The following is a 7046-nucleotide window of genomic DNA, read 5'->3' on the forward strand; positions in this document are numbered from 1 at the left end:
ACAAGTATACATATGTAACAAACCTGCACGTTATGCACATGTACCCTAGAACTTAAAGTATAATAATAATAAAAAAAATAAATAAATAAACTGCTTGTACCTAGTCCTTGTCTCAGGGTTCTGAGTTCAAGGAAATACAAAACAAATCACCCTTTAAAAATGTTTTTTAAAATTACATAGCATCAATATTTTAAACAATTATGTAGCAATCATCTTGTTGAACTAAACTCAAAGTCCCAGAAAAGGGAGCAAGGATTCTTTACTGTCATACTAAGTAAATGTAATATTGTGTACATACCCTGTCTTACTGTGTTTTTGAATTAGTTAAAAGCCATCTCCGTATTTCCTTTAGTAAACACATTATAGCCAATTGCACAATAGATGCTAACAGAAAACATAACTTTTCAGATATGGAATGTTCTAAGCTACATATTTCAAAGATTGTAAGAGATTTTCCTCCAAGAAAATGAGAGTAATTAAGATCCTCCGTATTTGGCATCCTCTTTCCTGCGATGATGAAGGCCTCCAGCTCTTTGGCAGGTCAAGCCATTAAGGAAATCTGTGTGGCCATCTGAACAAGAAGGATTATATGTTGACTACAATTATCACTGGTCCAGAGGTAGAACATGCCAAAACTACTATTCAGGATAATAACTATTCAAAGTTACTATTCAGGATATTGAACTTCCTGATATGTCAATTTCAATAAACAGAGTAACAAAGGACTGCCTGAAGTTTCCTGGGCTGGCCATGTGTGAGTCCCCACGATTCTATGCAAGTCCAGTTGCTAGAGAAGTGGCTTCAAATCAACTCTAAATTACTTTGGGCATATGGGAGGAGGGGAAGGAAGACTGCTACTCCATTAATCCTCTTTATCCTCAATTTTTACAAATTGTGTGTATACTTTATAAGGTAGAAATTTACACCAAAAATTCTGAATAAATCAACATTCTATCATTGTTTACAATCACTTTAAAATGGTGGAAGAGTAAGTCCATTTATTCATGCAGAGATGAAACAGTTTTAAATTTATATTTTTACCTCATTAAAATTCTCAACTTACAGAAAGAACTACTAGCCAATCTCTTAGCCCAGCTGTCTGTTAAAACACTTGTTTGGGAACTTAACTGAAAACACAGTTCTCAAGGAAATTGGTAGAATTATAACTATAAGCTTATAGTGACTCAATATGTAGTAAAAGGTTAAGGTAAATATATAAGGAAATGCTAATATGCAAACATTGCAAATATTTTAGTGAAGTCGAAAATACTTCTATCATATAAGGAACCAGTCTAATTTGTGCTTAGATTTTTCACATATTGAATTTTGTGGTCAATGACAAATTACTTCTGTTTCTAAAATGAATGACATCATTTTAGCTAAAAGCATAGAAACTTGGGGATCTAGCAAGCATTTGCAGCATTATAGTGAGCAAATGAAGATATGCTTTTTAGAAAACACTATCTTATGAAACTTCTCAGACTTTTATTACTACTTTCAAGGACACCTTGAGTATCTGAAAACTCTAGATTAAGATCCACTGGTTTGGATTACAGTTTCTTTCTCTTGGAGATCTGCCTGGGTCATATGGTACAAATCAAGGCTATGGTCCTGGTAATCTAAAATGATCACCCTCCCAATACCTCACTATCATGAAGATCATAAAACAGTCTCAGAGATGAGTTCGTAGCAAAGTCCACTCTAGAGGCAATTCTCTTACAAGTGGATCCTGCAGGGTGATATGATTGATTAGCATTTATAGAATGAAGTTTCCCTTTGTGAGGTCAGAGTTGGACTGTCTGCTGTTCCTGCCTGTGCTGAGGCCTGATCATAAGCTTGGCAGTAGATCACCAGAAAGCTTTACTTTAAGTTCCAAGACAGAGAATTTTAGATTTTCTGTTTTCCAGACTACCCACCATCCCCATGGAAATGGAAATCCACCAAAAATCCAACCTAAACACACACACACACACGCACACACATGCGCTCACACACACACACGTTCCTCTTTAGAGTAGGGAAGTAAATAACATGAAAGCCCATTCTTAGCTTCTCTCTCTCTCTCAACACACACACATGCACACACATGCATGAACAGAAAATAGACTTATAGACTTATTGATACAGTTCCCTGAGCACAGGCCTACAAAATTCTTTTTTGTTTTTGACATCTAATGATTTCAGATGTGGTTTATACCTAGAGAAGAGCGAAATATCAGGACAAACATATTCTCTTCTTTTTTCTAGTCTTTTCTTCTTTCTTATTGAAAAGCTAAATGCTGAATTCACAATTTTTATAGTGAAGCCAGCTTATCTTTTTTAGATCCTAATACTCAGACTTTTAAGTAGCTGGCTTTAGTTCTTAAAATAAAACTGTAACTTTTTTATTCTACCTTACCTTTCTAAAAAAACACCCCAAAGGCAGTTCTTTTAGCATTTTGGGCAATTCACTTCAGGATTATAATTCAAAAAATTTATGAATATGTATCTTGGTCAACAGAATAGCAGCTGGAATTCCAGCATGCAGCCTGTCAGTGTCAGTGGAGCAGAGACATCTGGTTTCTGTGTAACCATAGTGTTTGTTTAGTTTTCTTAACTCTATGGTGGACAAAAGGTCTGTTGCTATAATTTGATACTGAAAAATTTTCAGGGTTAGCTTTCTTCCTCACCCCTTTCTTTTTTTGTCTCTATTTTATTTTTTTAAGTTTAGAGTCATGGTATGAGGATTTTTAGGGATATTACTGATATGACTGCCCCAGCAAGAACACTACCATCACAGAGATTCTGCTTTCAGCCCAAGGACAACTCGATGCCTTTCACTTTCTGTGCTCTTCCTACTGGCCTTGAGTCCTCAATGGTTAGAAAGTCACTTGCTTTAAAGAGAACTTGATAAAACAGCCAAGAGGGACTCAAAGGTTTGAGCTCTCTGTTCCCCTCTGGCCTTTGTCCCAGGCCCCTCCATATGCTCTGAGTTTAACAGGCCTCTGAATTACCAAAGATGCGAAACTAACCAATCTCCACTTTCTCCTCCTCAGAAGGGTCTTCTTTCTCAAGGCTTCTGGACACTTTAGCCCTTTACAGCAATCTGAAGTTTAGTGACTGATCACAGCTTACTTAATGATAATATTAAGCAGCATTGAGCACCTGTGGTGTTGGAGGCACACACTAGCTATGTTGCACGCTATCTCTTTTCATCCTCAAGGTAACTGATGTAGAGTATTATTTTAATTTGTGAACCACGAAGCTGAGGTTCTGTAAAGTTCAGTAGCTTGCCCAAGATCATTCAGCTATTAGAGCCTGGATTTGAGCACAGGCATGTTTGATTTCAGTCTTGAAAGTTAGTTCACTATAGGATACTGCAAGAGTGACCACTTTACCCAGGGATTGTAGTATAAGTACCCACATGCAGCATAATAAAGTAGAATAAAATACTGTGTTCAGGTCTGGACTGTGCCATCGCTTAGGTGTGTAATGGAGGCAAGTCTCCTAACCTTTTAGAGTGCCAGTGACCGCTTTACAACGTGAAGGTCAGTCACATCTAAGGCCCGTCACCACACCAAGGTCCTGGTATTCCCTGATTCTAGACAAAGGGAAGAAGGAGGAATTAAACCGGTTAGATCCTGGGTTAGGGAAAGATTAAATAATGGAGAGAAGGGAGATCAGGATTTCCTGTAAACTTAGAGGTTTAGCCTGGATACTGCATATTGTAGATGAATATACGTCTGAGGCAGAGCGTGGACAAGTCTGACTACATTGCCTAGGATAATTGTCCTTTTGACTTTAATTGGTGCAGTGAGAGCTGCCTCTTTTTTCTGTAGTTAAGTCCCTGTTCTGAGCTCTTGTTGCAAATGTCTCCAAAGCACTCATTACCCATTTCCTTCTTCTACCCTCTAATGCACCTGGCCTTTACCTGAGGTCCCTACAGGCTCTGTACCCCTCAAATGGGAGGCACAGATGCCTAGGGCAGGGTGTAGGCTGGGGAGGAAGGAGAGTATGGAGCTCTGGACTTCACCTAGATGGATTCTTCTAGCCATTGAGAGCCAGATCTTTCCATTATTTGGAGTTTCATAAACCTATGCTGAAGGAGTCCTCTTTTCTTACTTTTCTTAGCACTCCTGGTCTTGTCACCTGAACTTCCCCAGGACAGTGCAGGGACCTTACCTGCCTCTAAGCCTTTCTGCATGCATGTATACAACTCATTTCAGTAGAACTTTTCCCTAAAGATGGTGTTACATGCTTATGGGTTGCTCTCTGAATGCTCAGATAATAAAAACTATCATTTGTTGAAGGTCTGTTAAAGTCTCAGACATTTTAGTAGCAGCCTTAGACAAGTTATCTAACTTTTTTTTTTCTTCCTCACCACCCTCTTAGTCAGCTGTCATTATCCCATTTGCTTATAAGGAAATTGTTGCTCAGAGAGTTTAAATGAGTTTTACAAAATTATTCAGCTAGTAACAAGCAGAGACAACATTAAATGTGGTTTTCCTGCTTGAAACAAAAGCATTGCCCTTCCAAGGCTATTTATCATGAACTTGCTTTCTTAATTGAAAATGAAAGCACATGCGTTGATCAGATTCAATGCACATATGGTGTCCCCTAACAGAACACTCGAAGTCATAATCATTCTGGATGAACTGGGAGACACATTTACTGAACCACTATTTCACAATGGCGTCTTTTCTCATCTCATTCATGACCACTCTATGTAGTAGGTCTCAGCTTACTGCTAGAAAGGAAGAAATATGACATTATGACAAACGTTGTCATAGCGACTGGGCTGCTTTATCTGACTGTCTGCTTTTGTGTTTGTTGTGCTTTCTTTTCCTCTATGGTGTAAACAGTAAAAGACCTCAAATTATGGAGTGCTTCAAGAATTTTCCTGTTCTCCTTATCATTGTTTTTATGTTAAATTTGAGCACATGAGATTACTAATTGGACAAACACTCTTTTCCCTTTTTCTTGAGCAAAGCACAAAATTTCTGATTTTCCTATTTGCCTTACTTCATAGGTTGAAAGCCTACTTTTTGCTGATGTAATGCCATGTAATTGTCTGTTTATTTCTCCCTTTTAATAATAGGGGTTTTAAAGGAAAGTTATCAACCCCAAAAGAACTTATAATTGGCGGGGCTTCAGGCTGGGGAAGTTTTCAGATTCCTCTGAAATCACACACCAAGTGGGCATCCATGTGCTTTAGGAGTGAGTAGTCTTCCAATTACTTGCTGTATTACAGAGGAGGCAGGTGGCTCAGGCCTCCACAGGAATGACTTTTAAGCTCACTAGTCTGGTCATCAAGGTTGCTTTCCCTGAACTGACTCCTGGTTTTTGACCCCCCTGCAGACTGAGTCCTCTGCTTAATCAATTTCCTGTTTTCAGCTTGGGGTCAAGCTCCAACCCCAGGGCTCTGTTTCCTCCATCTCTCTGTGACCCCAGAAAGAGGAAGGTTGACTCCTCAGAGGAAACAGAAACTGTCCAAGTCCAAAGGCATAGGTAGTTGGCTCAGCTGTCCTCACTGGAGACACTCACTGAATCTTGATATGTTTGGGAATCGGGGGGCAGAGGAAAGGGTATGGGAGGAAATAAATCCATCAGACTAAAGGGTCTGGTAAAAGAGGCTATAGCATCATACTTAGGGCTGGAAAACCTGTGTTCTAGACCCAGTGAAGGAGGGGAAGGGAATGACATCTGTCCTGACATACTGGTCTATGAGGGTACCCTCAGGTCTAACGAGGAATTTTATATGAATTTTCCACCAAGTTAACTTCAGATTTGTTGATTGTCCAAGGCATGAAGTTCTCAAATTTTCCAAGTCATTTCTCCTATTTATTTATTTATTTATGGGCACCTTTTAACACAGGTAGGATGAAGGGATATGAATACATCCCAGCCCCATGCCCAGGCATATTTACTCTCAATATACCAGTGGTACTTAACTCAGATCAGTGCAAGTGACCTGTGTGAGCTTGGACAAGTGTCTGAAACTGAGTTTTCTCTTATGTAATGTGTGGGAGAAAATATCTGCTTTGTCTTCCTTATAAGGTTGTCATGAGGATTAAATTGTCATGAGGATTAAAAAAAGAAAATTATATTCTTTTTTTTTCAAATTATTTATCAAGGGATTGAATTTTGCTCATTGTTATGCAGCCTTTGGGGTCTCTCAGTGAACAAGATAGACAAGGACCCTGACATCAAGGCCATTTATATTCCACAGTGCATCAGTATTTTCAGTTTTAAAGAATGAGGTGACTTTTTGTTCAGTTGTAATCTTACCTAGAAATCCAACGTGTAAAATAAATAAAAAGGAAATGGGAGCAGGGGTTAAAGTTCTGCTTGCTTATCCCAGCCTCAGCTTCCTGGTGGACTTTGGAAGCACAGTTTGGAAAATACAAACATTTCTTCACACACGCAAGAGACAAAAGTTAAGAACTTGATGACTCCCAAATTTGCAAATGCTCTGCGTAGTAGATGCTGTGGGTGCCCACTCAGAACCCCTTTGCTGGCTGTAGCGGTCACTGCACCCCCTCCCTCATCCTACTGCTCTCAGTGTTGGCCACTAGCAGGTCATAGCTGTCCCTTTATCCAGAGCTTTGTCCATTGCTTTTGGGGACCTCCTTGTCCAGAGAAGCCATGGGCCATCTCCCTCCCTTGCCTCAAGGTGGAACAATGCTGTGGAGTCCTTCACGCCTCAGGGCTCCCTGTAGGCTGAGGCTGAGGCTGGACTTCAGCTGAGCACACACCTTTGCCTGGTGTCTTGCCCCACTTTTGCTGCTTCCCTCACTTCATGCAGGTTTCTCCTGAGAACACTCCCTCAGCAAATTCATGACACACCACCCATCTCAGACTATGCTTCTAGGGAATACAACCTAAGACACGCACATCTTATCATTTATTCCATATGCTCATGTATGACATGGAAATAACGAAGCACAAGGCTGTTGGAAAATCCAAGGAAAACTGTAAACTGGGGCATGTTACCAATTTCCAGGATGCTGTTCTAATAATCCACACTCACTGTTAAATTCCAACACCAAGATTCCCCAGCATTTGCT

This window comes from Rhinopithecus bieti, unplaced genomic scaffold (assembly GCF_001698545.2).
Source record: "Rhinopithecus bieti isolate Rb0 unplaced genomic scaffold, ASM169854v2 scaffold_64388, whole genome shotgun sequence".
NCBI lineage: Eukaryota > Metazoa > Chordata > Mammalia > Primates > Cercopithecidae > Rhinopithecus > Rhinopithecus bieti.